Consider the following 10,424-nt stretch of genomic DNA (forward strand, 5'->3'; position numbering starts at 1 on the left):
GGCCCCGGGGGCGCTGGTCTCCGCGGGACCCGCTGCCTGCGGGAGGCCGCCGCGCGCCGACGGCTTCCCCAGTGTGAGGTTGGGGACCCGCGTCGTGTTTCGTGGGGCTCTTTACCTGCTGGCTGTGAACTGCGGGTGACCGCTTGGAACGGCGATGCTGCGCCTGACAGTTATGACTTCGGCTTCTGCTTGTCATTACTGCCTTACCCGGGGGAATTTGCTTTCTTAGTTGTTCTACTCGTGAAGAGTGGTGACACTGGTGAAACTTCTCTCTTAGAACTGTAAATATTAGGTGCAGGAGGCTTTAAAGTAGTAAAGGTGAGTAATGCATGAATGGTTGAGAAAGGGAGATAGACTTACGTGCTTATGTGAGGGCAGAATTCACTAGGTAAGGCGTAAAATTGGGTTCGCAGAGGTAGGATTACTTTGCAGTGCGACTGTTGTGTTAAACTGGGGCATTTTGCTTAGGCCAGACGTGAGTTTTCAGTGTTGAAGCTGTGCCAAGACTAACACTTTTATGCAGTTAAAGCCCAGATGGAGATCATTCCTGCCCTTAAAAATTAAATGTGAAAACGTCAGTTTGCCTGAAATGATAATGCAGTACGTGGAGCTGTTGGTTGAAGTGCGAAGTCTTGAGCTGATTCTTTATTTCGTTATGTAGTTTTGCTTTTACTGGTGATAAAGAATGTTTTCCCCTAGGGCCGTGTGATTTTAATTTAGTGTAACCTAAATACTAACGCTCCTTTTAAAAATTCTATACAGTTTTTAAATATAGAATAAAATTCTACTTGGAGTGGAAAAAATGCTATTAATTTTATTACTCATTTCCTTAACATGTTATTAGGCTTTGTTGAGGGAATCTTTCACTTAATCATTTTACCAGTGCCGTCCATTTGCAGTGTAGAAAAACCCTGCTTCAACAGTGAAATTGAATTCAAAATTTGCTTTTTCTGTATCTAAATTTAACAGTTAAACAATGTTTAAAACAGGTTCCCTGGCGAATCTGTGGTAACGGTGTAATTTATCACTGTAGTGCAGAATATAACTGTCTACTGAAATAATAACAGGATTATTTAATATGCAGACCTAGGACTACAGATCTCTCTTGCCTGATAGTGGGAAGAAAAGTGTCCTTTACCTTCACTCAGGGACCAGAGAAGGTTCATGTGGGAGAAATTGTGGCAGCGGTGAGAACTCTGGCGGCATTTTTGGCTGTTTCGTGAGTGGCAGTGACACTTGGGGTGTGGGGCTGGAAAGTGTGAAAAGATGTACTGATTGTGTACAAGTGAGATCCAGAAGCTGTTGCTGTATGTTAATCTTTATAAACTGGGTTTTGCGAAGTGTATAGTTTTGTCTTTTGGAAATAAGATAATTTACATGTTTGCTTCCCCCTCTAGACAGTAACCTGTCAGTCAGTCTGTCAACAAACATTTACTTCTTGCCTATTAGGTTCAGGCACTGGAAGTGAACAAGTAGATCTTCTTTTGGGTGAGGGGTGTGGACACAGCCAGTGGAAAGTATTGTGGGCTGGATAGCACACCAGCTAATAATAAATGCCATGTAAAAAATAAAGCAGGGCAAAGTGGTGGGCAGTGTGAGGATAGCTATTTAAAATAGGGTAGCCAGTGAAGTTCTCACTGAGAAGACCAACGACTTGAAGGAGATAAAGCCAGTTTTGAAGACAGATGGGAGAAGAACATTCCAGGCAGAGGAAGCAGGAAATTCACAGGCCCGGAGAAGATGCCTGTTTGAGGAACTGACTAGCTCGGCACAAGCAACTGTGGCAGGGAAAGTTATAGTACATTCTGTTCTCACTGCCTGAAATGTCAGCACCTTCATGCAGGTCAGTGGTGGCGAACCTGCAAAGAACTGCAGTAGTGCCTAGGTTGAAGAACTTAATTTGTTTTACAGTTTTGGAAAAGATGGACACGTGTTCGTGTGGGAAAGGAAGCTGTGGTCGTGTTTGCCACTGATGCAGAGTTTGCAAACAAAAACAAAATTTTCCAAACACTTCGGAAGTGTTTGTGAATCAAGGTTCCACATATCTATCCACACATGCAAGTTTAACTCTCTTGTGGCTTCTTTTATATGAGAAACCCAAGAGTATAAAGTACAAAATAAAAGATAGATAATAGGGGATAGGGAGATAGGCTTTTTCAAAGACACCACTTCAGAGTTAAAAATTGAAGTAGCAGCTAACCCACCATTACTTTTGTAATAATGAAACCACTGGTTAATGAAGGACTAAATTTTAAGAGTCGGAAAGACATGTAGGAATTCCAATCAAAACTGTCTCAAGCTAGGTTCTAAATGAATGAATTTAAGGGAACTAAGAGATGGACAGGATGGGGGGATGAAAAGAGAATTAAGGTGTGTTATGTACATATACCAGCTCACCACAAGAAATGTAGTCATTGTATACTATAAACATATACTGTTAAATAAAAATTGAGCAAAGGATATAGTCAATGAAATTGATGGTTTTGCTTCATAAATTATTAAGCAAGGTTTAAGGATGTGAGTGAGCCAATAGTTCTGTACCCTGATTAGGTGCTGAGGTTTGAGTCCAACAATAGTGGTACATCAGCATGGTTTGAAATCTGTTTAAGCCTTTCATTGATATATGTCCCCTACTGCATTATATTCATTCTTTATTTATGCTCCCTCAACATACAAGTACTGTATAGCAACTTACATGTTCATCTCTATTTGTCCTTTAGTAGTACGTTTGTTCATTTCAGGCTTTAATAGATTTTTAGCCTTGATGGTACCTTTTAGCTGTTGTCATGTGTGAGACATGAAGTCACACATCTGTTTCACTAAACTGCAGATTTGGCTCATTCTGCTAGTCATGTGGTAAGAATTCAAGAGTGGACTTAGTGCATCCCTTTTGTTTTTTCCTTTTGTATCCTTGAACTGTCACTGCAGAAGCTCATGTTTTTCATGGTTTGTCTCTTTCAATTGATGCCTAGCAATAGCACCTTGGCAATAATAACCTCTGGTATTAATATTTGTCTGGAAATATCTGTATATTACTGATACTTATATTTCATAAACAAGATGTATTTTTTCATAGTGACCAAACAAGGAACAAAACAACCTTGGCATTATGATTCTTGTGTTATTAGTGAACTGTAATTTATCTTTTGATGAGTCACTATAATAAAGTACAACTGTTTTCTTTTGCATAAGTTGTCTTAGTACTTTCCACAGTTTGTGGAATAAAAGATTGTATGCATATGCGTGCGTGAACATATACCACATATATGTAAAATGCAAGCAGAAAAATTTCTAAACTGTAAAGTACATGTTTCCTCATTTTTGTTATGAATTACCATCCCTTCATACTTGTGCCATACACTGCTTCTGATAATCTAAGGTAATTCTGAGTTGTAGACCATCTAGAGTCCAGTCCCCTTCTGCCTCTTGTTAGATAAAACTCTCTCTTTAGGGTAAATTACACATGTTCTGTCCTCACCCATTCTGCTTTGTTAGCCTTCTCTAACTCTAGTATAGGTAAAGTTTCTTTACTAAAGTATTTAGCAACTGTTAGAAGGGTATTGTACTGTGAGAGGAATCGTGGGCAATTCTAACTAGTGTTAAAACTCTGAGTAGCGGTACTGCTAGATTTGGACTACTGAAGGGAGAAGTGGCAGCTCTGGAAATTTTCTGACCTATAGCTCCATTGCACTCTTCTCTGTTTCCCTGCCCATATTCTTTCAAGTACTTACTTGTTTGTAGGGCCCTGTTATGCCTTGTATCTAGATGTCATTCAAAGCCTCATGCAGTTATAAGTGGAGCTTCTTGGAGGTGGCTGGATCTAGGGTGTGTGATGCTGGGATGAAAGCTGTGATGTTGGAATTAAGGATGTGATACTGGGTGTGGGTGGTACCACCTACAGGGTGGGTAGCCTGGACAGAATCTGAAAGGACAGAAAGAAGGCAGGCTGCCCCCGCCATAATTGTTGCTTGCTGCCTTCTGCCTGCCCTGCCATCAACTTTCTCCTCTGCGATGCCCCTCTGCCATGCCACCCTGCCTTGGAGCCACCCAGTTATGGACTGAAACCTCCACAAACTGTGAGCCAAAATAAACCTTTCCTCCTTTAACTTTGGGTGTTGGAGATTTTTCTCATCAACCAGAAAAGTAACTAAGACAGACCCTGTTACAAGTAATAATACATAATCAGACACAGCCCAGGAAGTTTACATTCTAGTGATAGGAGACAGGTAATAAATTATGTAAGATTGTGATTGACCTAGGAAGAAAATGGAAGCTGGGCACTGTGATGCGTGCTTATAATCTCAGCCACCTGGGAGTCTGATGCAGGAGGATTGCACATACGAGGCCATCCCAGGCAATTAACCAAGACCGTCTCAAAATATTAATAAAAAAAAAATTGAAAAGGGTCAGATGTATTTCAGTGGAAGCCTGTTCACCTTAGATATGTGAGGACCTGGATTTGGTCTCCGCCCTAGGGTGGGGGAATGAAACGTGGAGTAATGGGGGACAAGTGTCTACAGTACATAGAATCATCTGGGAAATCCTTTTTGGACCTGAGGATAGGTCAGGGAAAAGACATTTCCCTGCATGCCCACCGCAAGAAAATATACTTACACAAGGAAATATTTTTCCATGAAACAAGCTTGTGTTTTGTACGGTTGAAGAATTCCTCTAGAAAAGGCAGTGATTCTCTGCTCAGATATTTTCTTTACCAAGTTATCATTAGATTCTGGTGAGATAGGAGTGCTGGTCCAGTGAGTGAAGGTAAAAGTCAGTGTTTTACTTGTGTGCAGCTTCTATGCCATCAAGAGCTATGATCAGATGAATTCTACTTCCTGTGTTCTGTGAAGTGACATGGCCCAAGAGAAAGGAATTTGTGGTTCTTACACCTCTCACAGTCTTAATTTTATGTGAGCAGAGTTTACGTGAAACCCACCTAGGGTACCTCTGGTATGTTGTGGAGAAACACTTCCTGCTTTGCTTTGAAGCTAATTTAATTACAAGAATCATTAACTGTTACTTATTGTTCTCTTCGCTACCTAGAAGGAAAGGACTTTTTTTTCCCCAATATTTCAAGCCCATTGAATAGCTTAGATTCCTGTGTGCTAAGTGGGGAGCATTGCCCATTCATCCTACCACATATATATCCTTTTATTTTCAGTTATTAATGTACCTTAATATGACATAAAAAGTTATCTATGTGTGTGTATGTACATGTATATAAATGTATATATGTATATGGTGCATGTGTATATCTGGGTGTGGCACTGGGAATTAAATCCAGGACCTGTGCACACTAATCAGGCGCTCCCAGCTCAGGTAATTGAGATACACTTCCAGCTTAGTACTAAAATAGTTTTTATCATAGCTTTGTAGTATCAAACTAACCACTTAAATCATTTTGAAGTATACAGTTCTTTGGCATTGAGTACACTCATAGTGTTGTCCCACTGTCACTACCACCATCTCTAGAATCTGTTCACCCTCTCGAACAGAAACTCCGTACATACTAACCACTAACTCCCTGTGTTAGCTTTCTATTGCTGTGACAAAATGTCAGAGATAAATAACTTAAAAGGAGGAGAGGCTTATTTTAGCTCATGATATCCGAGGTTTCAGTCTGTGGTTGGTTGACCTTGTCATTTTGGACCTGTGCCAAGGCGGAGTGTCGTGGTGGGTAGTGTGTGGCAGATCAAAGCTGCTTTCCTTCTGGTGGCAGGGAAGCAGAGAGAAAGGCAGGACTGAGGTCCCAATATCCCTTCAGGGTCATGCCCCCAGTGACCTCACTTCCGTCTGGTAGCCCCCACTTCCTAAAGGTTGCATCACTTTCCACTTTCTGATGGCACCACAGGCTGGGAACCAAGCTGTTGTTGGCACATGGTTTTGGAGAACAATTAAGATCTGAACCATAACACTTCTCACTCCCTCCTTCTTTTATCCCCTGGCCATCACTATTCTACTTTCTCTGTGAAAGTGACGATTCTTGCAGCCTTATTTAGGAGGACTTATAGAGTATTTGTCCTTTTATGACTGACTTTTTTCACTTAGCATAATGTCTTCATGGTTTACTCAGGTTGTAGTATGTATCAAAATTTCATTCCTTGTAAAGGCTAAATATTTCTTTGCATGTAATGTAAATACCATGGTTTGTTTAGCCATTTATTTGTCAGTGGATATGTTGGTTTCTTCTACCCCTTTTGGCTAGTATGACTAAGATTGCTGTGAATTTAGATCTGTTCAGGTCCTTGTTTTTATTTATTTTGGCATATAACCTGAAGTAGAGTTGCTAGATCATATGGTAATTCTATGTTGACTTCTTTGGAGAATCACCATGTTATCAGTCAGCTGGGGTTCTTTTGCTCAGTTCAGATAAAAATAATAAATTATCAAAGTGCATCTCCCTGATCTTAGCAGCTGTGGTTTTTGAGTGCCAGTAACTCTGTGCCCTTATTTACAGCTGTGAGCTTTGAATACCAGCAGCTTTTAGGCTGTTAGTGTTACAGCTCCTGACAGTTTCCAGCTGTCCTTTTCAGCTCTTCAGCAGCTGGTGCTCCTGACCCCTTGGCAGCTTTTTGGAACTCTTCCAGCAGTGTCTATTGTTCTGCAGCTCTTGCACTTGTCTCTGCAGATCTCCACGGGCTCTGCAAGTCTCTGAAGGTCACCACAGGTCAATGTCCGTCAGGGATAATAGCCTTGAGTATAAGCAGCTTTTTCTTAGTTCAGCCGCTGCTCAACCGACTTTACCTGAGGTAAGAATCCTGAATAGGCAACAAGACTACCGGAAGGAGGCTTTTATAAGAATATTAGCACAGGGGGGTAGTACACTGGAAGAAGCATACCTGGACTGCCTCAAGAGTGTAAGGAAATGCTGCTTGTGTAAAGAGAAATCTCATAAACTCACGTTACTGCATTTTGCATACCTCTTGTGGAACTTCTGATGTAGTGTCGGAAGGGGCAGGGCTACTTGGAGAGGGTTAGGGTGGCGTCATCTGGGATAGGTTCTTGTTTCAAGCTTGCTGAAGCCAAAGTAAGTACCTTCTGAAACAGCTTTGGAGCCTCTGTCCTCACCTGACACAGTGGCAGCCCAGGGAACTATGGAAGAAGTGGCGGCTTGATTGACAGTTCATGCCATTTCTAGGGAAATGACAGGGCTGAAGCCCACTGCTGCTTTTAAGAGTTAAAAGTGTTAATTGTGGTCCATTAGGATTTCAGGATTTCAGGGATAATAATGAGTAGCAGGATCCAGGGCTGCACCCATTTTTTTGCTGATAGGCATAGTCCTGCAGCTGCTCCTCAGAGGCCCTGCACCTGGGCCTGGTGGTGGCTCCTGTCGGGTCCGCATGACTGAGCAAACACAGAGGTGACAGAGATACTGGAATTAGTACCTCTCCCAACACCCTTGGGGAAGCAGGGGAAGGGGCATGGTGGCTGTCATTTGGATCTCTGTATTTGATTGTCAGAGGAAAAGGGAAATTTGGGCCTTTTTTTCAATCTTAACCATATTATTTTCTACGATAACAGGACCCTTCTATATGTACTCACCAGCAATGCACAGTTCTAGTTTCTTCACATGCCTGGCAATTCTTGTTATTTTCTGGGTTTTGGTAACAGCCATTCTAATGCTGTGAAGTGGTATCTTGTTGTTTTTATTTACATTTCTTTGATTACATTTGATTTACATTTTATGTGCTTATTGGTCTTTTCTGTATCTTCGGAGAAGTGTTTATTCAGCTCTGTTGCTCATTTTTCAATCCAGTGGGGTTTTTTGTTGTTGTTGAGTTGTAAGATTTTGAGTATCAATCTTTTATCAAATACATGATTTGCAGATTTGTTTTCTTGTCCAGTGTGTGCCTTTTCCCTCTTTTGATAGTGCCCTTTGATACACAAAACATTTTTAATTTTGGTAAGTTCCAAATTATCTGTTTTTTCTTTTGTTACTTTTGGCTGTATAATACTGTACATGATTATTTATTTAACCAGTCTTCTACTGTGGGCTTTTATTTTGAGTAAGATTTTGTCATGAACATTTTGAAAATAATGTAGAACTTGGTACCTAATAAAAACTAAATATCTGCACCTAAATTAATAATAACAGTTACTTTTATTGTTACTATTACTTGCTATATTAGATTCCCCTTTGGAGTGATTTTTAGCCATTGGCTATGTACATTCTAGAGATTATTCTCGAGTACTTTTTATTTCCTCAAAATAAATTGCCTCTTTTATTTTTCTTCTCAAAGACTCCGGTACTTAAAATTATGTGGATTCTGTTCTGGAATGAACTTCCTTTTTATTACAAAGTTTTCTAGGACTTCCAAAGATAAGTTTTCTAGGGAGACTTTTATAGCAGAAAATAAAATGGTAAGACTTGCCCCAGCTTCTTTTCTTCATTAATAACTACTAACCTTTTTTTAAAAAAAATCTTAATGAAGATATTATTTATATACCATAAAATCAGTCCACTTAAAGTGTACAATAAAGTGTTTTTCAAAAATTATACCACAGTTATGCACCTATCACCACAGTCTAAATTCAGAACATTTTCATCAAATCAAGTGAATATAGGAACTGTTACCATTTATTCACCCATCCCTGGCGAGTGCTGATCTGTTAACTGTCTCTACAGATTCCTGTATTCTCTGGATATTCTTTGTCGGCAGAATCATGAATTTCAGTCTTTTCTTTACTAGTTCTGTCCACTCAGCATGATATTTTAGGGATTCACTCATGTGGTGGCATATAGATTATTCCTTTTTATTGCCAAGTAATATTGCACTGATTGTATGGATAGTGTACTGTGTTTTGTTTTCCATTTCTCTGTTGGCGGACATTGGGCTTTTCCCACTTTTTGGCTACTACAGATAATGCTGCTATGATCATTCAGGTACAAGTTTTTATCTGAACATACATTCTTATTTCTCATGGGTACATATCTACGCATGTAATTGCTTGGTCATTTGGTAGGTCTGTGGTTAATTTTGTGAAGTACTGCCAGACTATATTCCAAAAAAGTAGCTGTAGTACTTTTACATTCCCACCAGCAACTATGAGGGTTCCAGTTTTTCCATGTCTTCACCAGGTCTTGTTACTGTTCATCATTTTGACTTAAGCCATCCTAGTGGGTCTCAAGTAGTATCTCCCTGTGACTTTGGTATGTATTTTTCTAATGGAAAATATATTGATATGCGTTTTTCTACTGGTTGTCTTCCTGCCTCGTTGTCCCGGAGCACTAGGATTGCAGTCATGTGCTATGTTGTTGATGCTGCTTGCAGCATAGTGGTTTTGAATTTTGATGTCATCCAATTAATTTTTTTTCCCCCTTTGGTTTTGGTGGTTTAGCTAAAAAGCTGTGCCTAAACTAGGGTTATAAAAATACATACTTATATTTTCTTCCAAGAGTTGAGTAGTTTTAGATCTTATATTTAGGTCTGTGATCCATCTGAACTATATTTGTGTGTGGTGTGAAGTATACTGTAACTTCATTCTTTCACACATGGATGTCCAGATGTCCCAGTGCCATTTGTTGAACATTCTTCTCTCCCTATTACATTGTCTTGGCGCTTTACCTCAGCCCTCCCTCGCTCCCCTGCTCGTGCCAAATGTTAGCTTGTCCTGGGAGTGCCTGGACCTTCCATTTGCCACTATAGTTCAGACTGTCTTTATTTCAAATTGTATCATATTTTCAGTGTATTATTTAAATAAAGTAGGATCTTTGCCGCTGAAACTGGGAAACAGTATAGTAGATGATGGCTTAGGGGAGTGATAGCGAGCCTTTGAGAGACAGAGTACCCACACTGCAACCCAGCACCCACTCACCTATTACAGCAGTTGAACCTGAATATTGAGGTTTTAGTTTAGAAAAACAACTCATACATAAACAAGTTTTTTCTTAAAAGAAAAACACATTAACATGCATGCCATAGGTTCATCACCACTGGTTTAGGGTATAATAGTAGTTGCCATTTATTTAGGGCTTTCTTCAGTATGTTAAGCATTTTTGTACCTTGCAAGGGAAAATACTAGAATTTTGTTTTGTTTGGTTTGGTTTGGTTTGGTTTTTGTGTTTGTTTTTTGGTACTGGGGAATGAACCTAGGCGAGTATCGTGCCACTGATCTACATCCCTAGCCCTCTTTAAAAATTTCGAGGTATTACAGAGGTATTACAGAGGTATTACAGAATACCAGTCGAGGTATTCAGACTGGCCTTGAATTTGTGATTATCCTATCTCAGACTCCTGAGTAACTTGGATTGCAGGCCTGTTCCACCACCTGTGGCTTAGAGGGCTTTTCTCTGAAGAAATCTGTGGAGCTGGGAGTAGTGGTGTTACCTTTTTTTTTTTTTTTTTTTTTTTTTTTGCCGGGTCTCATTATGCAGTTCAGACTGGCCTTGAGCTCAGGGCTCCAGTCACTACTCAGGCACTTCT

General features: G+C 40.1%; 1 protein-coding gene across 2 annotated transcripts in view; it reads left to right on the forward strand.

Moving 5' to 3' along the window:
• Ap3s1 (adaptor-related protein complex 3, sigma 1 subunit) overlaps positions 1-10,424 on the forward strand; it is a 59,559-nt gene that overhangs the window by 406 nt on the left and 48,729 nt on the right. The window lies entirely within an intron of this gene.

This window comes from Chinchilla lanigera, unplaced genomic scaffold, assembly GCF_000276665.1.
Source record: "Chinchilla lanigera isolate Chin_1 unplaced genomic scaffold, ChiLan1.0 scaffold00007, whole genome shotgun sequence".
NCBI classification, from domain to species: domain Eukaryota; kingdom Metazoa; phylum Chordata; class Mammalia; order Rodentia; family Chinchillidae; genus Chinchilla; species Chinchilla lanigera.